Source organism: Mustela putorius, unplaced genomic scaffold (genome assembly GCF_011764305.1).
Source record: "Mustela putorius furo isolate JIRA1106 unplaced genomic scaffold, ASM1176430v1.1 tig00003899_pilon_pilon_pilon, whole genome shotgun sequence".
Lineage (NCBI taxonomy): Eukaryota > Metazoa > Chordata > Mammalia > Carnivora > Mustelidae > Mustela > Mustela putorius.
In genome coordinates, this window is record NW_025422048.1 from 20,996,925 (window position 1) to 21,022,068 (window position 25,144).

Genomic DNA, 25,144 nt, shown 5'->3' on the forward strand with positions numbered 1-25,144 from the left:
CTATCCCTCTCCCATCCTTAGCTATTTTTGAGATTCAAGCATATTTCAATTCAATAAACATGTATTGAGCACTTACTTTGCATGAGTACTTTTCTCGGCACTAGTGGGAAATAGAGAAATGAGTAAGGGATGGCTCTATAATGCAAGGAATTTTATCTCAGTGGGGAAGAACAACATGTATCTAAAATATAACTTCAAATAATATGGAAAGGGAGTAACATCTGATCTATTGAAAGTCCAAGCTGCTCATTTTGGGGGCTTTATCTTTTGCACTATGCTTGATTCATCTTAACATTAGAATGATGCTTTGCTGTGTATCAATGGCCTGGGCCTCTTGGGAATATTCAGAGACCCAAAGGGAGGCCAGCCTATAGTTCCAAAGTAGCTATGGATAATCATATTATAGAGCATTATAAGTTGGTTCTGGGCCTTTGTAGAGGGTCAGTGGTCCCAGTCCAGCAGAGGTTCAGATATGGTACTTTGTACTTGCCTGGTTCCTGCTTGATCCTTAAGAAGGGACAGCCTCAGCTTTGCCTAATTTCCTTTTGGCTCCCAGACCTTCCACCCCATAAGAGGCTGGCATTTCCTGGCTTTCTTGCCATCCACTCTTCCTCTCCCCACTCTAATTAGTAGATTGGTGGGAGGTAGCTTTAGAAAGGGAAGGCTTTTCCTTGAGTACCCATTCTTTACAGCAATCCAGCCATTTGGGCTTTAATTGGCTTCAGAGGGCCCCTTAGTGCTTTGTCCTTTGTGCATCAGGAAGTTAATTACTTAACAAACCAAATGAGAGTCTTTAAAAAATGCAATGTTAGCTCTTCTCTTTCTTAGAGCACGACATGGGACAGGCTAGGATACTCTAGTCACTGCAAGAACCAGCCCAAGATAAACTGGGAGGCTGTTGAGTGCTCTGAATTTAGGAGTCCTCTTTCACAATATGGCATCTCTTGGGTCCCCAGGGTCCCTCCTTACAGCCCCTTTCTAGGATTACCCTTTCTATGCTAACCCCATGTTTGTTTGTTTTTTAAAATTTTTTATTTCTTTTCAGCATAACAGTGTTCATTGTTTTTGCACTGCACCCAGTGCTCCATGCCCTCTCTAATTGCACCCAGTACAATTAGATAAACTGCTCCATTGCACCCAGTGCAATCCGTGCCCTCTCTAATACCCATCACCTGGTTAACCCCATGTTTTGACTCTTTTTTAGTATGTATGCTCTATATTCAATCTCAAGGAGGCCCTGTTCACTTAATCTGACAAAGCAATTTATAGTAACATTAGTAGTCAACACTTAAAATGTAAGCCAACACTTAATAGTCATTCTGCTAAATATACTATTTTGTTAAATCCTCCTAACAAACCTATGGGGTTGATTGTTCTTATTATACCCATTATACAGATGAAGAAATCAAGACGCAGAAAGTTTAAGTGACTTGTTTAAGATCACACAACTAGCAAACAGTGAAGATGGGATTTGAATCCAAGTTGTCTGACACTGGAGCTATGGTCTACAAACCACCAAATGTAATACCAGGTGTGTTTCAGTAATGACTGATAATGACCTAGTTGTTGAGGTATGTTTGTATACTTTCCATAACACTTTTCTAGAGTTCCTATACATTTATTGAGTGCCTACTATGAACCAGATGATATTTTCATTTTAACAGTGGCATTTAATATCTTAATTCATAGGAGTGACTAATGCAGTCATCATGAAAGGGTTGAAGAACAATTAAGTTTTAATTGTATAGTATTGACCCTATGTACACTGGTGTTTTAGGGGGTAGAATTGTGTTGGGTTTGGATAGGAGGAGATAAAGGAAGGGAAAAGCATTTCAAACATGGGGAATAACATAGCAAGGGATAAAATTGAGAAGGTAAAGAGGGAGGAATGAGATGTATTTAGCTAGCCTAGTGATTTTTCAAGTGTTTGTGTAACTAGGACAGAACCTCCCAAACTCTATGGCCACAGCCCTTCCTGTTACATCTGCCAAGGACTATCTATAGCAGGGAAGGCACATTGTCTTGTAATAAGAGCTAACATTTATTGAATACAGTTGTTCTACAACATTTATGAAAATTACTTCATCGAATCTTCAAAACAACCTTATGAAACTAAAGCTGTTAGTCTCCCCACTTTTGAGATGAGGAAACAGAGGCTCAGGGATGCTAAGAAATTTACCCGAGGTTATATAGTTAGTAAAAAGCAGAGCTGGAAGATGAACCCAGGTAGTCTAAATCCAGAGAATGGATCTTAACCGTAAAGTTATACTTTGTCAGTCCTACTCCTGTATAGGGTCTTGTAACCTTTCTGTATGCTCCTCTTCTGGTTTATTAATCCAAACCTTATATTTGAAAGGACTGCTTTTGTCCTTCATGTTTATGGCTTAGACCAGGAATAGACCAAGTAGCTTCTTTGATTCTTTTCGTCTAGGGCCTAACCTTAGATTTGTCTGTTATTATCATCACCACTTTTACAAAATGCAACAAAGAAAAACAAAACTAAATAAAATAGGACCCTTTCCCCTAAAGTCTAGGGATGAGCTGGACTTAAATGTCCTTGCTAGCCTTCTTTATCTTGGGTTCAACCATGATCCTATTGGGCCGTAAAAGTGATGATTTCCTCTTATTAGATGCCTGAGGTGGAAGACTTAATTCTGAGAAAGAAGCAACGGAAAGAGTAGTTGTCTTAGTCCACTTTCATATACAGAAGTTGTATCTTCTAACATGGTGGATAGATTAGGTTTTTGGAGGCCATTTTGACTTTCAGCCTTATGTATTATGGACTTATAGAAGATAGAAAGAAAGCTTTGAGCTCTCCTTTGGTTGTAGGGCAAAGGCACTACTACACCACAATTTGTTGCTTGGTTTACCCAAGATGATTAATAATTTAGCCTGTGGCCACTCAGGAGTGTTGTCTGTTCTTTCTTTCTTTCTTCCCTCCTTCCTTCCTTCCTTCCTACATTCCTTCTTTCCTTTATTTGTTTTTAAGGATTTTATTTATTTATTTGAAAGAGACCCAGTAAGAGAGGGAACACAAGCAGGGGGAGTGGAAGAGGCTTCCTGGTGAGCAGGTAGCCCGATGTAGGACTTGATCCCAGGAAGGATCATGACCTGAGCCGAAGGCAGATGCCCAATGCCTGAGCCACCCAGGTGCGCCAGTTGTTCTTTCTTTTAATGAAATAAGATGGGGGGTTAGGCCCTCAAAGCTTTTGTGAAAGTTAAGCATCTTTCTTTGGCTCAGGTCATGATCCTAGGGTCCTGGGACTGAACCCCACATTGGGCTCTCTGCTCAGCAGGAGCCTGCTTCTCCCTCTTCCTGCTGCTCCCCCTGCTTGTACTCTCTTTCTATCAAATAAATAAATAAATAAATAAAATATTAAAAAAATGTTTTTGTAAAAGTCTTTTTCACGTGTGCCACTACCCTATCCTTCTGAAATTGGTTTGTACAGAGTTACCTTAATTAAATTCACCAAACTGGGACAAAAAGCTGTTTTGTTTTGTCTATTTCTCATCTTATACATTGCTATGTTAGTACACCCTCCCCAGAGAGGATTTAACAATGTAGCATTGTCCCAAATGGGCCCTCACCCAGAAAAAGTCACACTAAAACCCTCCTCCCATTATCAAATGTTTCCCTGTTCTCAAAGGGAATTTAAATTTTTAAAAATTAGGAACAAAATCCCTTCCCCCTCAAAATGATCTTCATTCTCCTCTTTGCACATAAATAGGCTTTATTTTACAGGTAGTAGGTGGCCGCTGTAAGTTCTTAAGCAGCATGATAAAAATGGTGTTACAGGAGGGTTGATCTGGTAATAGCATACTATTGCTATAATAATACTATCTTAACACAGTATTTCTCATACTGTGATGCAATTGCCTATTTACTTGTCTTTCTCCCTGAATGATTATAAACTTGTGGGACAGTTACTTAGTCATCTCTACTTCTAGTGCCTAGTGCAGTGTTCAATGAATGAGAAGAGACTGTAGGCAGAAAGACCAAGTAAGTATGTAAGAATGGGGTAGAAGAAAGGGCTACTTCTACTTCCTCAACATGGGGGGTTAAGGGGGTAGGAGAAGAATGAATGAAACAAGATGGGATTGGGAGGGAGACAAATCACAAGTGACTCTTTTTTTTTTTTTTAAAGATTTTATTTATTTATTTGACAGAGAGAGATCACAAGTAGGCAGAGAGGCAGGCAGAGAGAGAGAGGGGGAAGCAGGCTCCCTGCTGAGCAGAGAGCCCGATGTGGGGCTCGATCCCAGGACCCCGGGATCATGACCTGAGCCGAAAGCAGAGGCTTTAACCCACTGAGCCACCCAGGCGCCCCTCACAAGTGACTCTTAATCTCACAAAACAAACTGAGGGTTGCTGTGGGGAGGGGGCTTGGGAGAGGGGGGTGGGGTTATAGACATTGGGGAGGGTATGTGCTTTGGTGAGTGCTGTGAAGTGTGTAAACCTGGTGATTGACAGACCTGTACCCCTGGGGATAAAAATATATGTTTATAAAAAAAAAAAAAAAAAAGAAAGGGCTACTGAAGTAGTTCAGATAGGTGAGGCGATAAGAGCCTGAATAAGCACAGCATGTGTGAGATACTTTGTAGGCAGATATGCCAGAATAATACAGTTGAAGGGGTGAAGATGTAAGAGGATGACGATTTCTAAGTTAGAGAATCAGAAAATAGTACTATTGGGTTTTAGGGAGACAGAAAAGAATACTTCTTCCTCTACTGAGCTCAGAACCAACAGAGAAATAAGACTCAATAAATGAATGGATATAAAAATACAAATACCTTGTGAATTATGCATTTTTTCTTATAGTAATTGGCCTACCAGATCAACTGTAGCCTTCCCCTTCATGAACACAGATCATCCTGTAGGATTCTCATTTGGATGACAGCAGCCTAAAACAATGCTCTCAGTGCAGGTATATCTGATAGAGAAAGCCCCAGAACTGAAGTCATCCAACTTTTTCTGCAAAGAGCCAGGTAATAAACATTTGAGGCTTTTCAGGTCATATGATTGGTCCTGTCACAACTTCTGCCTCTGCTGTTGGAGTATGAAAGCAGCCATAGGCAGTAGGTAAAGGAACAAGCATGTCTGTATTCCAATAAACTTTAGTAACAAAAGTAGGTGGTGGGGTGGATTTGTTAATGGGCTAGAGTCTGCCAACCCTGGAACAGAAGGAACTGAGTTGAACAGTTTTTCATTATTCTCACTAACCTTGAGGATAAGGGAATGAGGGGTTGCAGACTGGCTATGTATATTATTTTAGTGGAAGCGTCTTTAGGGAAACCTAAAACTTGGGAAATGTTAGATCCAGACACCATTGACAGAGTAACTTGGAAGAGAAAGTTTGTGGAGAGATTCTTATCTTTGGAGATGTTGAGTTTGAGGTGACAGTGGGACCAACAAGTAGAGGTTGTCTGTAGCCACAGTGATTTGGGAGTCCAGTTTGTAATATCTGGGGAGGACCTGTTGTGCACATCTCTTCTTAACTCTGTGTTCAGTGATCCCACTATGGTAGCTTGAAATTGGCCATGGTGGAAAATAGCATGGAAATTGGCAAAAAACTAGAAATCAGAGTTTCCTGACATAAACATTCCTGACTGTTAAACATTTACTAGCACAGCACTGCATGTAGAAGGTATGCAATATGGATTTGAAATATAGTTGCAAATAAGGCCCAGTGAGGGAATCATCTGCTTGGAGGTAAGAGCTGAAGCTTTGGCAGTGGATGAGTCTACTGAGTATGGGTTGGAAAAGAACAAAGTAAACAAGCAAACATACTCATACTTGGGGAATATTCATAGTTTGGGGTCTGTACAATAAGTAAACAGAGGCTTAAAAGAGATATGGGAGAAGTAGAAGGAGAATGGGGAAGATGCAGTGTCAGAGTAATTGGCTATTCTTCACTACCTATGATATTAGGCCCCTTGGCAAACATATCAGAAAAGGACGACTTATTCCTGGTTAATTATAAAACAAGAAGCCTATATACCCCTGAATAGGTTGAGTTCGTGGGGGAGAAGCTCCAGAGAGTCTGTGGACCTTCCAAATAGGCCCAAGGTTTGTCCCTTTAAGCCTTGCTCTTTGGTCCTGCATGGTATTTCAGACAAGATCAAAGGAGACAGAATTTGGAGCAACGGATAAAATGACACCAGACAAAACCCATCACTGACAACTTAAAAGTCCCCAATTCCATACTATTGCTCTTTAACTCACAAAGAATCTAGCTACTATTCTGGTTTAAAGCCTTGGATGGCAGTCCTAGCTGACAAATCTGATAGGAAGAATGACAAACAAGGCCAAGTCTATTAATTAGAGATCAACTAATGCTTACACTAGATCCACTGGCCTACTTGTTTCAAGGTCACCCATTCCTGAGACTAGTAAGAACCTTGTCCTCTTCCCAGAGAAATCTGAAACTCATGAAAACTCTGCTGCCTTTGTAGTCTAATGGCCTCAGTGTTTCTCCTGACTCTAGAGCTCACTTTGATCTTTCCCAGGGCTAGACCCCTGAGGCCCTAGACATCTAAAATAAAGATCTATATTTGCTAATAATGGACCCAGACCCAAACCTGAGCATTCCAGATGAAGCCACATGTAAGTCTCCAAACACAAATTCTGGTGAGGCCACAGCAAAAGCTGTGGTCTTTTAAATAGTACTTTGGTCTCTTAACATAGTACTTTAGTCTCCAAATGCCATTGTGTTTATTCCCCAACTTTTCTAGGCCATGTTGGAGATTTGTGAGTCTAATCTGTCTACCAGTCTACCCTGCTTGGCTCTAACTAACTCACAACGAACACAAGGAATTAGTTGCAGATCAATGTTGTACCATTAGTACCTCATTAGTGATAACTAAAATTTATTAAATTATCAATGGTTTGCAGGATACTTTTTATCATATTGCTTAATCTTTATATCAACCCTACAGAATAGATATTAGTTTTCCTATTTTATAGAGGAGGAAATTAAGAGACAGAAATATTAAATAGCTTATTCAAGGTCATGCAGTAGGTGGCTGAGCCAGGATAAAAACCTCAGTGGTACAACTTCACACATTCCATCCTTTCCCTGTGTATATCGAAAAGACATGATTCTTTTTAAAGTTGGACCAGAGGATATGGTTTAGGCATGAGATAGAATGGGGCTTATGATTATCCCAAATCAAAATTAGCTATAAGCTTGGAAGCTGGATAATGCAATCTTTCTTTTCTTTTCCTTTTTAAATCTCTTTTCTCTTCTTTCTTTCTTTTTCTTTCCTTTTTTTTCTTTCTCTTTTCTTCTTTCTTTCTCTCTCTCTCTTTCTCTTTCTCTCTTTCCCTCCCTCTTTCTTTCCCTCTTTCTCTCTCTCCCTCCCTCCCCCTTCTTCCCTCCCCCCCACCTCCATCCTTCCTCTCATCCCTCTCCACCCACCTACCTTCCTACATTCCTTCTCCTTCCTTCTACCTTCCTTCTCCTTCCTTCCTTCCCTTCTTTTTTTTTTTTCTTGCCCACACAGGTGGACTTACAAAATGAGAGACTAGAAACTGAGAATGTGCTACAGAGAAACGAGACAGGCCCACATAATTATTTCAGTGAAGTGACCCTATACCTTCTGGTTAATATTGCCCAATTAATGTTTGCTCTTCCTACAGAGGAGAGGAGTGAATGTGGGATTCGAATACTGTTTCCTCCCAAGCAATGGAGCTATAGTCCCTCCCTCCTTGGAGATATGAAGCAGGGACTCATATATACAAAGGTCTTTGTACATAGTAGGTATTCCATTCATGTTAACCCCAGCTGATTTAAATAGACCCAGTCTGCTCATACATATGCTCAAGACAAGGCATTTCTCTCCTGGCCTTCAAGCATTTGTCTCTCCCCATAGCCTGTTAAGTGTTCAGACTTGCAATTCTTTAATCTCACCTATTCTGGTTCTCTGTCCTGTCTATTGTGGTGGGAGAATCAGACAATAAAGGTAAAAGTAATAGAATGTCAGGTAAGTGCCATGAAGAAAATAAAACATGGTAATGGGAGAGGGAGTGGCTGAGGGACAACATTAGTAGAAAGGCCGTCAGAGGAGGTGACATTTGAGATGAAACTTGAGTGATGGGAAAAACTCAGCCAGACAAAGATAGGGGAGAAGTGGGTCCCAGACAAGAAGGAACAGCAAGTGCAAAGACTCCAAGCTGGGAATGACTTGGCAAGTCTAAGGAATATAAAGGTCTGTGTGGATGGAGTATAGTGAGTGGATAGAGTGTGAGTATATGTAATAAAGCTGGAGAAGCTTGAAGAGTCCGGGTCACTAAGGACTTTGTGATCCATAGTACACAGCTTGAATTTGATTCTAAGGACAGTGGGAAGTCCCTGTTGGGCTTACCACTCTGGCTTCTGAAGTATGACTTAGAGTCCTCTTGTTTCCTCATCTTTTATGTCTTCTCATTTTGAATAATGACTGTTTTTCACTGTCCCAGAGAACTGATTCAACCTCCAATGGTTTAAAACCATCCATTCAGGGTACCTGGGTAGCTCAATTAAGCGTCTGTCTTCAGCACAGTTCACGATCCCAGAGTTCTGGGATCAAGCCCCATGTTAGGATACCTACTTAGCAGAAGGCCTGCTTCTTCTCACTGTCTGCAGCTCACCCTTCTTGTGCTCTCCCTGTGTCAAAATAAATAAAATCTTTAAAAAAATAAATAGAACCACCCATTCTGTGCTGTCACTGACCCTCCCCAATTTCACCTCTCCATGCTCTGGCTCTGAGTGGGAATTCTTCATTGTTCTCAACATAGGAGCATCTCTAGAACTGGTGGATCAGGTCAGAAAAGTACTCCCCCTGAAATGAAAGGCAACCTGAATCTTACCTGAGTAGATAAGTGCAATTTTTTGCAGCAGCAGCCCAGTGACAGATGCATGAACGTGCAGCTGTTGAGGTGGGGGTGTGTCTAAATGGCAGATAGGGAAATGTCCCCAGAAGGCATCCATATCAAAGAGAATTTATGGAAAATAACCAGCAGTATCCCTAATTTCAGCCTGTGCTTCAAGAGATGTCACAATGATGGAAGCTTTTCCTGTCTGAGGAAATTTTAAAATAGGAGAGTTAAAGATCTGTGATTTCTCCATGTGTCCAAGGGACAAAGACTATGTGTTGTTGCTTTCAGTCCTTAAAAAAGCAGTGTAGTGTAGAATGTTTTGGGTTCTGCCAGATGCAGACTAAAACTGTCTGAAGAACTCTCCAGTTCCCTTTCTCAAATTCTTTGTGCACTAAACTGCCTTCTTACTGCCAAAAATAACCACTTCCATTTGTATCACGTCCTCCCTTGCATAAAATATTTTCAAAAATCACAAAAAATAATGCTAAGTGGTAAATATTTTTATCTTTTATACAGATCTTAAAATCAAGGCCCAAAGCATTGTTACATCAAGCCATGGACCTAGATTTAAATTAATGTAGTTCATGTTTATTTTCTCTTCTTTAGAGTTGTTTGAGGAATTCAGTGTCTTTCCTAGAGACCAGGATAGTGGGCCAGAGTATTCTCATTATTGGATAAGTCCATCCCACCATTATCTATCAAGAACTTGGAGATCCTTGTTATCAGTCAGTTTAGTGTGAGTCTGGCTAGTCTGAACCAGTCCCCAGAACCTGGGGAAATTGACAGAAGCAAGGACTTGTAGAGTGCCGGACCCTGGTTTGTGGTGATCATAGGGTGCAGACATCCTCACAAGGTCTGGCTGGAAAATAATCTGATGACCTTTTCCAAACTGTCTTAACTGCAAGATCATTCAACTGTTTCCACTTTGTTTTGGGGCTCGTTGAAAAAGCAAACAACTGTAATTTAACTAGCCAGTTAGCCAGCTAGAGATGTAGAATGGCATGGGGAGCTGATTAAAATGAGGTGATAGTTTAAAAACCAGGAAGCAATTGACCTTAACTGTGTTTCTTCCAGGTTTATGTCATTGTTGAAGCTGTAGGTAAGTGATTTGCTGGCCTGTGCTCTAGAGAGGTTTTACATATTGTTCATATAATCATAATTTGCACCCATTTTCCTTTCCATCATGCTTCTCAGTTAGGGGACTAATTACTGCCTTGGGTTCCTGCTTTTGGGGTATTATGTAATTAACCAATAAGTGCAGCCTGTCTCTTCCTTTTTTCTTCCTTCCTTTCTCCTTTTAACATCTCTTTGTTTAGAAGAGAGAAATCAATTTTTGAATTGATTTCAAATTGCATTTGAATTCAGAAAATTAAAACAAATGAACAGCAAAATGTCATTACTTTCAGAGCACATATGACAAAGCCTGGCTGACTTGGGGTTTTGACTATTGGTTCTTATAACAAATGGCTCCTTTAAGATGGCACCAAAGTCAATACTAATGGTTATTATGATTAAGTATAGCTCCCTTGGTGTCCGTTTCCTGCTCTCTGGCTTCTCTGACTTCCCTTTCCAATGCACACACATGGATTATGTAAAGTCAAGTGACCCTGAGATACACACAGGCCAAGGAGAGAAAGTTTGCAGCTGGCACTTCCACATTCCTTACTGTGATTTCTCTTTCTCTAACAATTCAGTGGCCTGGCTTGAGCAGGGCCCCTGCTGCAGGTGCCCTCTCCCCTGGCCTGTATTCTCTAAAAGTCTTCCAAGGTTAAGGCATTTCAAGGTTCTCCTCCCATCAACCCTCAGCCTGAACTGCCTGTCCTGGGCACCATCCTCTAAGGGCCCTTTTCTCTGCCAGGGAATGACAAGGTCAAGTGCCTGCACTAAAGGTTCACATGGTTTTCAATGTATTATGTCTCCAATATAGCATTAATCCAAGGATATGGCTGATGGCTGGGTTTTAGGTACCTGTGGTGGGCATCCTAAAGAGAAAGCAGAGTTACTGTTTTGGGTATCTCACATAATACTAAAACAATTCAAATTTGTACAAGACATTTTATTAAGTACTTTCTCATTCATGTTTTGTTTTTCTTTCTCTTCAAGTAGTATTGTGAGGTAGGTGATATTATTTCATATAAAAAATGTGGAAACCAAGGAAACCAAGGGTCCAAAAGGTTAAGCAGTTTGTTTGATGCTACACAGCTAGTAAATGACTAAGCTGAGGTTGAAACATAGCTCTTTTGAAATTCCTTGCAATTTTTGCTCTGCCATACTATCTCATAATCACTTAACTCAGTTATTTGACTACTAACTGTCCTGTGGGGATACAGTGAGGAATGAAATAGATATAGCCATGTCTTACATAGAGTTTATTATATTCTAAGTATATAGAGAATTTAAGTATATAGAGACATAGACAAAATATAAAAGTGAATGAATTTATTTCAAAATGACAAATCATGGGAAGTGCTATGAATGAAAGCTGAGGTAAAAAAAAAAGTTTTGGTAGGGGCAGCTATTTTAGATAGGCCTCTTGGAGGAGATTTGAAATTCCAAGAAAGAGCTAGGAATGAGGGGTGGCAGAGGGAGACCAGTCCAGGTAGAGGGTATACAAAAAGTCTTGAGGCATATTCATGTGGTTGCCTGCCCCACATACTCTATGTCCTCAGAAGCCACATTCTGTACACACAGATACTATTAGTGCTTGAAGCAGTCTCCTCAGGAATTGTTACACTATCAAGCCAACCATATATCCCAGCAACTGTACATACTGGGCTCATTTCCTTGCTTACTTTAAGAAGACCCTTCAACACTAGGCTGACTCTTTCCCACCAGAACCTCACAAGGTTTGCTGTTGAAGTTGGGCATTTCCCTCAATTTTCACAATTACTGTGTCATTTCACACATACTGTGCCCCAAGTATAAGATTGTGGATGGCTCAGGCAAAGCCATCCCCATGGGTGGAGACACAGATCACAGAGGCCATACTGACAAGGGGTGACCAGGATGTGACCAGGCAGAATTTTGTGTGTGAAGAACAGATTGTGTGTTCTGGGTTTGTAGGAAGAGGGATCTGGGCATCTTTTACCAGTGGGGTTCTATCACACTAAAATGGATGGGCACTTTACACTTAGCAGGTACTCAATGTCTTGAATATGTAGGAATCTTAGGTTAATCTATTTACCTTACTCACTGGTAGCCTTCCTTTCTAGATATTTCTAAAGCATTTATTTAAGCCCCAGCTGTATGTACCAAGCCTTTTGATAAATGCAAAAATATGACCATCACAGCCCCTGCTTTTAGGGAGGCTACAGTCTACATAAAGTGACAAAATGTACACTTTTAGAGGAGAAAGAATATGGAATATTCCTTCAAGAGCTAGGTGTTGGCATAAAGACACATAATAGGAGTTCAGGAAAGGAGAGGACATATTTGGGAGTTTTTGAATTAGACAAAGGTCTTCAAGGGTGGTAAGAGTTGGATTCATGGGGAGAAAATATAGAAGGACATCACTGGAGGTCAGCGCTACAGTGCCCTGGTGTAGTCAGTTGGCCTTTTGGAGGTGGGATCCGTGTCACTGCATGTACAGACTGACTCACATGTATAAATGGTTCAGAGAGAGAGATGCACTTGGCTGTTGTACTGATAATGCCCTATCGTGAGATGTATGAAATACTCTTGTTTTCTCTGTTTCACTCATCCTCCTCAGGTTGTATATTGCATTTTGGCATTTTTCTTTCTCCTTCAAGATTACCTTTAAAGTTTATTTGTGCTCACATTCTCCTAAATACAAAGAGTGGTGATGGTGGTGTGTGTACATGTGTATGTTGAAGAAATGATGTGGTTGGAGTTCAAGGAGATCACTTTCTTTACTCTGGACATTTCCCAAAGATGGTCATGAAGTTTACATTCTCTCTCAAAAGTGGCCCTGGTATGAGCAGACGGCTGAAGTTGGAGTGAACATAATTCAAGCTTGAGGAGGGGAAGAGGGTGTATGGGAAGGACAGAGCGCCACAAGTGAAAAAACTCAGAGCACAGCTAAGAACACTAGCTGGTAGCCTTAGAGCCAGCCGGCAACACTATGAGGATGCCTAAGGAGCCGGAGACATGCTTCATGCCCTCACAAACCATCTGGTGAATTTGCAAAGACACAGTGCACAAATGGAAATACCATCAGATGGCAGGATCAGCAGACATATTCCATGTAGCTCCACAGGAAATATAGGAAAGCAGATGGAGTTTGGGGGAAAGGATGGCCTTTTAACCATTAGAGCTGTTCATCAGTAGAAGGGCTGCTGCCTCATGGCATGCTGAGCTTCCTCCGAGTAGGGGTGTTAAAGGTGGAATGCCTCAGTCTGGGATGCTGCAATCCAAAGAAAGTGTAGCCGGCATGACCTGCAAGCAGCCTTCTACCTCTTAGAGGCTGGGAGTTAGCAGCTTCATGCTTTTTAGCTGGCCTCACACTTAGAGTACTATGTAAGCCATCTATGGTGACAGCAAAGGCTTGACCAGTAGGTTGGAAGGGCTCACTGGACTAAGAATTCATCTCCAGGCTCTGCAGCAGGATCTGTGGCTGACTAGGAAGAAAGAGTGCTAAAGGTGGCACTGACTTGATTGCTTCAGGGCTGCTCTGGGGAAGTGGTTTCAGCTGTCTCTCTTCACAGACAGGTGTCAGCCCAATGTGTGGCAAGTCACCTCACAATGGGAGACACTTTTATGCCCAGAACCTGGGGAAGCACTAGAACTAAAGCATCGCCTGCGGGAATCAGCTGCTGGGTTGGCTCTGCAAACCTTCCTATCCAGCTAATGAGGAAGGCCTGATGGAAACAGCAGAGGGAAATTAAAAACCAGAAGTAGCTTTAACCATAGCAGTCTCCCTCCCACTCCACTAAAGGCTAAGGCCTGGGCCCCAATGCTCCTGTGAGGAAAATTAGGCTGAGAGACACTCCCCAAGGTCTTCTGAACTAAATTCTGGGCTCCTTTCCTGTACTAGAGGTTTGTTTGTTTGTTTGTTTAGATTTTATTTATTTATTAGAGAGACAGAGTGTGCACACAAGCAAGAGGGAAGGGCAGAGGGAGAAGGAGAAACAGATTCCCCACTGAGCAGGGAGCCTGATACAGAGCTTGATCCCAGGACCTTGGGATCATGACCAGAGCTGAAGGCAGACACATAATGTACTGAGACATCCAGGCACCCCTTCTCTGTTCCAAAGTTTGGTTCCCCAGGCTCAGAAAGTCTTCTTAATGGTCTCAGGGGACCAGAGCTCCATAGAAAGCAAATATTACTTCCCAGCCCTTCACTAAGCTGGAGTGAAATTCACAGAACTAGCCTGAGTTACTTCCCTTAGAGAAAAATAAGTTATTACATTTCAGGGAGGTCTCAGAAGTGTGATAAGGAGACAGAGAAGCCAAAGAGGTCTGCTTCTTGCTGATGCAGTTCTTGGCCAAGGTCTGCTTCTCCACTAGGTCTAAAGGAATTATCACAATGATTCATTTTCATGGCTGATCCAGTTTATATTTCCACTGTTAACAAAGATTCCAGAGGACTCACTTGGAGGTGAAGTGGGGAACTGGACTCTGAAGTCAACCTCAAAGCAAGGGATCTGACATTTATTGAGAATCTACTATACATTTAACTTGAAGGTTAGGTATATCCTGGCTCATCTTAGCAGCAATTTATATCTTTATGGTTCTGCCAGTAGTCATATATTTATTTTCCTTCATGCTTCACCTCTTGGAAAGAATATATTCAGTATGTGATGTCTGTATGAGGTAGACAGCCTTTTAATTTGCCCTTAATAGTAAATTGCTTCAGAACATGATTTCTGTCAACCAAGTGCCTTGAACTGGCAATGGAGACTGCGTTGGCCTCAGTTTTCCTGGCAGGGGATCTTAGAGACTGCCAACGTATCCAAGGTCATTCTGGGGTTGTTCTGTATCAGTGAGATCTGCCTCTGCTTCACCCGACTTGGGATAAATATTTTGTTTACTCCAATATAAAGGGACTTGACATATTAACTGCTCAGGACAAGGTATGGCCTGCATAGCTGTCTCAGCAGATTACTTAAAAGTTTCCTGGGCCTGGGTGGTACACAAGAGCACAGCACAGTACAATTTTGTCGATTTCAAAATCTGAGGCTCCAAAGGCCCTAATACATACCCTCACCCAACTTGGCATCTTTGTTATTCTGGGCTCTCCCTTCTCTCTCCTGTTTTCTCCTTGTTGAAATATGTTTCTAATCTTCTAGGCCTCTCAGATGCATTGGTGTTTTCCTGCTTCAGTGGTCCCCATGGAGGCACTCATTCTGTATTTAATGTATTCCGCACTTTAAATGGGCCTGTTAATTACTCCCTCCTCACTCTGAATTTACTAATTTATTGATCAAATTTCTTTTTGTGCATGTGAGTTTTATTTTGTATGTGCAAAGAATTTATTTGGATCAATTTTATTGACCCCCTCCCACCCCTGCCTCCTGGGATACTTTCCCAAACTTTAATTAAGTCTCTGGGAAGTCTCTTTGCTTAAAGGGGAGCCTCTTGCTTCCTCCTTTTGTGAGCACTGATAGTATCTGATTATCATATTCTTGAGCAGGTGGATATTTGAAAGGGCAATTAGAATTGAGAACTAGGGCAGGGGCTCTTAAAACTGTGGTCCCCAGACCAGAAGCCTCAGAATCCCCTGAGAACTTGTTAGAAAAGCAGATTCTCAGACTCCACCCAGAACTACTGAATTGGAAACTCTGGGGGTGGGTCCTAGCAGTTTGTCTTTTAACAAGTCCTTCAGGGGATTCTGATGCAGGCTGAAAATTGAGAACCACTGCTCTAAGGCAGGGTTTCTTAACCTCAACATTCTTGACATTTTATGCTGAATGATTATTTGTTGTGGGAGCTATATGGTATGTTGTATGGTGTTCAACAACCCACTGGCCTCCACTCACTGGATGCCAGAGGCACCTTCCAGCTGTGACAACCAAAAATGTCTCCAGACATTGCCAAATGTCCCCAGGGGGACGCATCATTCCTGGTTGAGAACTACTGAATTAAGTGTTCAAATCACCCTCCCTTCTCAATCTAGACCGTTCTCTTTATTTCACTTGGGTATTCATACATCAGATAAAAGTAGCTATGGTCTCTAGCATACTGCCTTGTTTCATTTTGTGTTCATATGTATATTTTTCCTATCCCCAACTTTCTGTTTTTGAGATAGGCAGTTAACAAGCCCAATGCCTGATTTGTTTTAACAGTTCATTTAACCATCTTGCATTAATTCCCCATTTCCTGGCCTTTGTACAAAACTTTTCAAAAGAGTGATTTTTCACTTTCTCCAGAGATTTGAGAGCATTTCTAGCCTGTGAAAGAAGTGAGTGGGAGGGGAATTCAGACAATGTCATCACTAAGGAGGGAAGTGGGAGTAGAGAATAAGTGGCAGCTTCTGCTCTTGACCCCGCCCTGCTGAGAGCACCCAAATACAAAGAGGCATTGTGATGAGGATAGGTGAGCATTAGTCTCTGTGCCTAGAATAAATTGGTTTGGCTGAGTGAATTTGCGTTTGGACAGAAATAGTCCTTCCTTTCTGTTGCAGCCTGCTTCCTCTTTGCATATCTACTGCCTTATATCTCTCTTCCATACCTGGTCCATGGCAAGCCTGCCCTTCAACCCCTTACCTGAATGACTCCATCTCTATTCATCACAAAGCACCACTGTTAGTACCTGGGGCTAGAATGCCAACTGAAGAATGTCCTGGGTGTATGAGAATGCCATCATCAATTCCAGCACCTGGGCCACTGGGAGAGGCCCAAGTCAGAGGGGAAGTTATGGAAATCTGCCTCCTGCCAACGAAATGGTCTGGAACATTCAGTGTTTGTCCAGTAGGCTAGTCTCAGAGATGAAGTGTCTGCTCTTGAGCAGTACCAGTAAGCTCACAGGACACTCTTCCTCCTCACTCAGGCTAGGTGGCCAATTAAAGGGCAGCCAACTGGAAGGCAGCCAGCTGGAAGCTATAGCTTTCCAGTCTAGGTGGGCCCTAAAATAATACTGGAATAAACCAGCAATATAGTGCCTGTTTTTTCAGGTTTCCATACACGATTTCACATAACTAATGACATAAAAGTTGGTTCTGCTCCTTCCAAAGTAGGCAACATCCTTGAGTGAAAATTAAAAACAAAACATAACAACAAACAAACAGCACCACCGCAGACTCACTTTACAGTCATAGCTGAAATTTTGACGCCCAATCAAGTATGGCATAGTGCTGATAATGGCAATAAAAGGTTTGTTAACTAAACTTTAAACCTTTAATATGACTCTAAAGAAATTGGTTGGTTCAAAAAATTGCAAAAGAAAAATGGAGAGCAAGAATGAAACAGAAATCATGCTGCTAAAATAGCTTTGGGCTGTGGGTGTAAATTAATAAATGACTCCATTTTTAGTAATAGAATAACCCGCACTAAATTAATGTTAAACAAATATTTGAAAAGTATGCCCAAAGCATCCCTAAGCCTCAAAACTTCCCTGCCAATGTCTGCAAAAAGCATCTAAAAATGTACTGCATTCATTAACTCAGGGAATGAAGGCCCCCTCGTACTTTCTCACTGTGGCACCATGCCTTGCTCTGTGTTTATCTGTGTTTTCAGACACCTTTGTGCTCCCGTCTTGGCTCTCCTTTCGCACTTTTTCTCTAGACCAGTAGACTGATTCCCATAGAAGCTGTCAGTAGGAATCACCCCACACTCCCATTTTTAGAAATTCTGTTCATGTTCACCTGCATCAGCAATGAATCTCAGTCCCAAACTCAGTTGTGTATAAAATGTAGCTTTCTTAATTTTCTTTAAGTTGTTACAGAAAAATAGAGTGCAGATTCAGAATTTTTAATGAAGTCTTTTCTGTTTATAAGAAGTATGTTACAAGAAGGGAGTAGAGAAGTACTCACTAGCAAGATGCTGAGACCCACCACACCCTTGATTTCAGGGTGTCTTTTATATAAGAGTACAATCTAAGATCCCTTCCCAAGAATTGTCTTGTCTTGCAGTAGCAGCGGATGAAGACCTTTATGATCCTCGAATGGAGGTAGTGAGACCTAGTGACATTCAGTGGGGTGTAAGTAGTCCCAAGTTATAAACTCCCAAAAGCCTACTTAAAAGAAGTGCTGATAACATCATTTGAAAGGGGAATGTCATTGTGTTAGTCTAGTGTAATATTAGAGATCTAGCTAGTACTTTTTCTCTTCTAATTACTGGCCTGGGATAGTGCCTTTTAATGGAGGAGATAATTTCTTTCTCATATTTTGTCTTTCTGTATTGTAAGTCTACACAGTTTTACCTATGCATTAACTTGTGTATGAATATGCTTTGCCAAGGATTATACCTCTTTACCATCACCATAAGAGACATTCTAGGGGGATGGACAAGGTGCCCTTTTTGGTGGATGATGGCAAACTACAGTGGTAAGCAAGGAGAATATGGTTGGTATTAATTAGCTCTGTTGTTTCCCAGTTCATACAATTAGTCCTGAGGTTATCTGTCCTTGCATTTCTTTGAGACTTCATTGCGGTCTTCCTCTCTATGAGTCATGGATGCCAAGATCTTAAGTTGTGTTTGTTTTGTGGAGGACTTAGATTTGTCCTGTTTTCATGGGCTTGTGGTTTGAGTCCTTGGCACTCTGGTTCATAGGTGGAGTAGACTTGCAATTAGATGTATGTTTCTATAGGGTGATTTTGAGCCCACACAGCTATGTGGGTGTGCTATAGACTGAATATGTCTTCCCTAAAATTCTTATGTTGAAACCTAACCCCCAGGAGATATATGCATATACACACATGTACATATACATATAAAAACACATATATAGATATACATGTATATAAACACACAGATTTGAGATTGGGTTTTGGAAGGTGATTAGGTCATGAGGTTGGTGACCCCACAAGGGATTATTATCTTTATAAAAGAGATCTCCAAAAGCTCCCTTGCCTCTTTATACCATGTAAGGACACAATGAGAAAATAGCCATTTATAACCTGGGAAGCAGGCACTTAACAGACACTGAATCTGCTGGCACCTTGGTCTTAGACTTTCCAGCCTTCAGAATTAAAAGAAATAAATGTTTGTTGTTTAAGTCACTTAGCCTGTGGTATTCTGTTATAGCAGTCTGAACTGACTAAGACAGGGTGAATCTAGTGAACTTCATAGGACCTGGCTCCTCTGTTCTAAATTTGAGGTGGTTTCCTCTCTGGAATTTCTATTTTTTTTAAAGATTTTATTTATTTATTTGACAGACAGATCACATGTAGGCAGAGAGGCAGGCAGAGAGAGAGAGAGAGAGAGGAGGAGGAGGAGGTAGGCTCCCTGTTGAGAAGAGAGCCCTATGCAGGGCTTGATCCCAGGACCCGGGGATCATGACCTGAGCCTAAGGCAGAGGCTTTAACCCACTGAGCCACCCAGGTGCCCCCTCTCTGGAATTTCTTGCATAGACCTAGTCCTCATTAGCATATATTGGTGGGGAATCTAGTGTTAGTCTGGCAACCTGTATACATTCTGAAAGGAAATGTAGACATTTGTCTTTGACTATCAAGACAAAGGAAGGACAACTGCATGTAGGCTAAGTTGTGACTTGCAGCTCAAAAATTCATCATAATTTGAAGGGTCTTGGGCCACTTAAGGCCTGCTTTCATGCCAAAATGTACTAAGTCTTTGCCTAATGTCACAGATTTTGTTTTGCTTTTAGTTTGCCAGAGTTTTGAGGGTTGTAAAGAATATGTGTTTGAAATGTGATTCTTTTTTTAGAGGTAAGGAGAGAGGGAGAGAGAGAATCTTAAGCAGACTATACGTCCTATGTGGACCCTGACGTGGGACTTGATCTCACAACCCTGAGATCATGCTATCAGCTGAAATCAAGTTTCAGACATTCAACCAACTGAGCCACCCAGGTGCCCCTGAAATTTGATATTTTTATAGCTTTAAGGAATATTGGAAATTTTATCCCATAAAACAAAAATTGATTTCATGTTAAGAGAAACTCTACAGGAAAAAAATACATCCTGGAACATTTTTTTTTTTTAAACAATGGTAATAGCATTATCCTTACTGCAGAGGAAAGCCTTTGGCCACCCAGAAAAAAAGGTGCATGGCAACTAAGAAATGGGAGTATCCCAATTCCTGGAAACAATCAATAAAATAAATTCGTGGGTAAGTGAAAGTCCTTCAAATTAGTGTCCTCTATCACATTTGTAGCAGCTTCCTTGCATTATAATTAGCACAAAGAGAAGAGTATGTGTACACTGAAAAGATGCTATGTTGGAAAATCTCAGAATAATTTCAGGATTTTAAATTTATTTCATTATATAATCCTGTGTTCACCCATGTATGATTTAAAGGATATGCTGGGTATATCCCATAAAGGACAGGTAGGGAGCACTTAGAAGCCATAGAATCCTGGTCAGGGTTTAGTAATAGAGTCTAGAGGAGGTAGGTTGGTGGCCAAGCAGGCTTCCTCTTAGTGAGGCCCCATCATGTTAAGGGGACAGGTAGGACCTGAGGAAAGAAGAAAGAGGCTTCTGCTATGAGCTGACAGTTTATGTGTCTGTGTGGGGAAATAGTTTTAACAGCTGTATCAGTCTGAGCATGACCCTTTTAGTATTTTAACTGTCTTATCTATTAAGCAAATCTGTCTAGAGACTAAAAATTTCTTAAAAATTAAATAAATTCATGACAAGCTTTAAGGGTCTTACCTGTTTCAATACTGGGAAAAAAAACAAGATTTCATTTTGAAATCCTAACCCACAATTAATTATACATTTTTCAAACTAGATTTACAAGGCTGTCACAGACAGGGCAGATTCTTTCATGTATCACAAATACATAAAATATAAAATATGCACAGCTTTCTTCTTAACATAAAAATATAAGTAATAATGGGCTATCTCTTTTAAATATCTCTATATCTAATTCTAAATCATCCCACATAAAGAAGAATTACCATACCAACTAAATAAGGATATTTACTACCAGAGATTTAGGTCTGAAGGCTGACTGGATTCTCATTCATGACCTTCATAGGGTATCTTGAGCCCTGTTTATGGTGGTTCTGTGAGTGATCCATAACCTTAAAACGTGAGGGATCAGCTATTTAGCCTACTTTCCTAGATTAATGTTTTATACATTGCTGCATAAAGTCTACAGATTTCCTATATTAACGTTTTATACATTGCTTCATAAGGTCTACAGCTTCCATTCTAATAGATAAAACCTTTTATTAATGTATTTCTTCTCACTCTAAAGAACTTGGAAATTGATGGGATCCTGAGATATGTTAATACTTTTCACATTCATTCATATTCCTAAAGCCATATAAATCTTAAGAGCACTTCAATTTATAGCCAGTTAAGTTCTAGGTATTTCACTTAGCTTTGTTTGATTTGAGACCACAGACTATGGGCCATTCTGATATTCCCCAGGAGTCAGAAAATGCCCTCCAAATGATATATTTACTATTTTAATTTCTATATTCTCTACTGATACAATAAATTAATCAATAATGCCTCATGACTGAGAAATAGTACTCCATAGAAATACATTCTATCCTATTCACTTTCTTTTAAAATCACCTGTTATATTTTCTCTTTGTGTATCATTATAGAAATATGGCTTCTCAGATAGTTAATCAACTACAGTCATTATATTTCTCTTTTTAAAAAATCACTTTATTGAGGTATGATTGACATACAAAATTGTTACAACTTTGGCCAGTGGGAATCTCTTTTTAATTTGCTCCTTGAGGTGCCTGGGTGTTGCAGTTGGTTTCAGCTCAGGTCATGATCTCAGAGTCTTGAGATTGAACCTGGTGTTAGGCTCCATGCTGAGCATGGATCCTGCTTGAGACTCTCTTCCTCTCCCTCTGCCCACCCTCTCTCTCTCTCTCTCTAAAATTTAAAAAAAATGTTCTTATGTCTTCCTCACATTATCCACTAATCATCAAAAGCTTTGTTGCTTTCTGGCACAAGATTTTCCAGGCTTATTTTGTACCTTCCTGCCCCAGACATGGAATCACTCATTTCTCCAAGGAGCTGTGGTTCCCTTTAGTGGAAAAATAGTATTAGAGACCAGAATCTGAGCACTAGGGGGCAATCTGGGGGTTTCAATGCTCTTGGGTCATTTCCATGAACAGAGCCAGAAAAAATTTGTGTTTTTTCTAGTTTCATATTGGTGTTTCCGATTCTTTTCTAAAGGTAAAGAATTCCTTCCTAGATTTTTGATTCCTAATATGATAAATATAATTGTTTGATCTGATACAAGAAGAATTCCAAAACAATACATATTAAACAATAAAGCTATGGAACAAAGTTCAAGATTTTCATTATGGTTCTTTTAGATCTTAGCTACCTCCTACTAAGAATGTACAATCATATTTCTTCTAAAATCACTCTTAGGTCCTCATTCTGTGTGGTTAAATAAAAATTTGTCTGACAGTTTCATTCAATTATTTGCTTTCAGTTTGAAGGCCTTGACTTTTAGCAGTTGATAATTCTTAGACTTTAGAAAGTGAAGGTTTGTACTAGTCCTCTTCATGGTGGAAATAGGAACTAAGGAGTGGGGGAGGGAGACATATATATGTCTACCTAAAGATGATAGAAAATTACAAATGCTCAGTTTACAAGGTTTTGTTCTATATACATGATATATATATATGATCTCTGATTGAATGAAGCAATTCTGACTCCTCTTATATAATTTCTAGTAATATTAGAACTTAACATTTTCAAATATATTTTAACTCTATTGAATTCTGTTCTTATCATAAAACTGCTTAATTTCTTGCTCTCTTTTCTGAGCTACATACTCTTCTCTTTTGCAACATATCCTTAATAATTACATGTATCATGCAATGTATTGTTAACCAAAGTCTGTAGTTTATAAAATTATTTTTCCAATTAGTATTATTTTAATGCAGTAACATTCGTTATCTTTAACTTTCTATTGAGGATCAAGATGATCTAGAATATTAGAATTTCATATGATTGGGGCACCTGTGTGGCTCAGTTGTTAAGCAGCTGCCTTCAGCTCAGGTCATGATCCCAGGGTCCTGGGATCAAGTCCTGAATCTGCTCCCTGCCCAGCGGGGAACTTGCTTCTCCCTCTCCCACTCTCCCTGCCTGTGTTCCCTCTCTTTCTGTCTCTCTCTGTCAAATAAATAAATAAATAAAACATTTTTTAAAAAAGAATTTCATATAATTAACAAAAACACTACTCTAAGGTTCTGAAGGTTTTGCCCTAAATCCTCTTTTGATTCATGGCTCACAATTCAAATTTTACTTTGTATATATTACCAATATCCTTATTTAATTGTACATAGTTGTACTGAAGAATTTTAGTTTCTTAGAGGCTCTTGAATATGTACCTTAATGTTATACAAATTCAAACTTCTAAAAGCCAATTTAAAATATTAGAAAATACAGCCATAGTATATAAAAATGAAATATAGTAATTACTGGAAAACACATCTTTAAAATATACACAGAAGGCATTCAGTACTAAATTCCTACATAAATTATACGTGTTTACAAAAACAAGATTCAAAAATGAGTATTTTATTTAAAAAAAAGTGATTAAAGATGAACTGACTCATTAAGATGAGATTTTGTCTACATTAGTAGTTTTATTTAAATCTCATCTTAATGAGTCAGTTCATCCTGTAGCTCTTTCCAGCACTTCCAGTCAGGAAATTGGGGTACTTATCTTTTCTTGTCCCTTGGACAGAGGAGCATGCATAGGAGTCCATCTAGTCTAGAGATGAATATGCCCCAATTTTTTGAGGTTCTAATGGGGAATATTCACAACAAAAGTATACTGACATGCTAGATTCCTACCTGAAAATGGCAAAGCCTTTCTGAGCTGAAAAGGACTTGATATAGAAGATTCTCAGGAAGCAAAGGGAAGATGAGTAGAAAAGATAAGGTTTTGCTAAGAATGCACTCACCCTGCATCCTCTTCTCCATCTTCACATTTCACTGGGGGGTCTGTATTGCCTTTTCTTCTGTGGGGTCTTGCTATCTCCTTGGGATAAACCCTGAAAGTTAGGGGCTCTGGACTCTTCTGTCTTGAAGAACAACAGATCTCATTCTCTGTCATCTTGCTGTTGCCCTGCAGGCAAGGTCAGAAAGTGGGGGTAGAGAGACCCCTCTCTCAGATTCTTAGTTCCCCCAGCTGTTGGATAATATCTTTCTTCATAGGTGGGGCTTTGACATTTTATCTTTACCAGAGAATCCTCTTCTCCTAAGGGCTTCAGGTTTGGGAACTTAAAGGCCAGCTAGTTGTTTTCTACTCTGCCACATGCCTCTTCTGAGATAGTAAGCACAGAGCAACTTCTTGCATTCTGAATGAAGGGAAGGGAAAGAGGAAAGTGCCAGGGAGAATCCACCCCCACCTTCTAAGTTAATAATTTAAAAAAAAATACAGTGTTAGTCACACTGTAGGAAAGGATCACATCTTTGGAGGACAGTGCAAACCTAATTTGTATATGGGCCCTGAAGATCCTGTAAGAACAATGTTAGAAAGAGTTCATTAGATACAAAAATGGAGGAAGCAAATTAGGAAGATTACTTGCTTCTAGATTTAGTAGTTTTATTTAACATCTCATTACTCTAAAAGACCATTTGTCTCCTCCATTTTAATTTTTTCTCTTTGAAAATGTTGTTGGAAAAAGAGAAAGAGGATTCCCCAGCTCCTGGAGAGTTTTTAAAAGAAAAACAAGTTTTCAAATCTCACCCCACTCATCTAGTAACCTTGAGGAACAAGGTGGGTGAGCTGTTTTCAACTAGTAGGGACTCCCGCTGCCTAAACCCTCCCAAAGTCCACTGTCAGATCATGGGCCTAGAAAGAAGACAGAAAATTACCACTCTAGGAGATGACAAATGGTAGACAGGGAGAAAATTTTCTTCCTGCCACAAACCTTTTCTTTCGGCTTTGTGATCAGGGCTGGGGAGGCTGGCAGACTGTGTCCCCATGGTAGAGTGAAGTAGGCATTTGTAATCAAATCCTGTGGTAGGGGAAGAGATATTATGGCCCCCATTAAAGAATGTGCAGTGCACAGTAACACAGCAGAGAAATGAGCCATGGCTCGCTTGGTGAGAATGTGGTCATCTACTTGGCAATGGAAGTAATCAGTGCATGGTACATTGCATGTCTCTAAAAAAATCCTTGATGCTTAAGTATAGCAACATCCTAGAACAACAACGATAAGCTGAAAGTTAATGAATTAAAACAAGAAAAATATCCACTCTCAATGCAGTGAGGT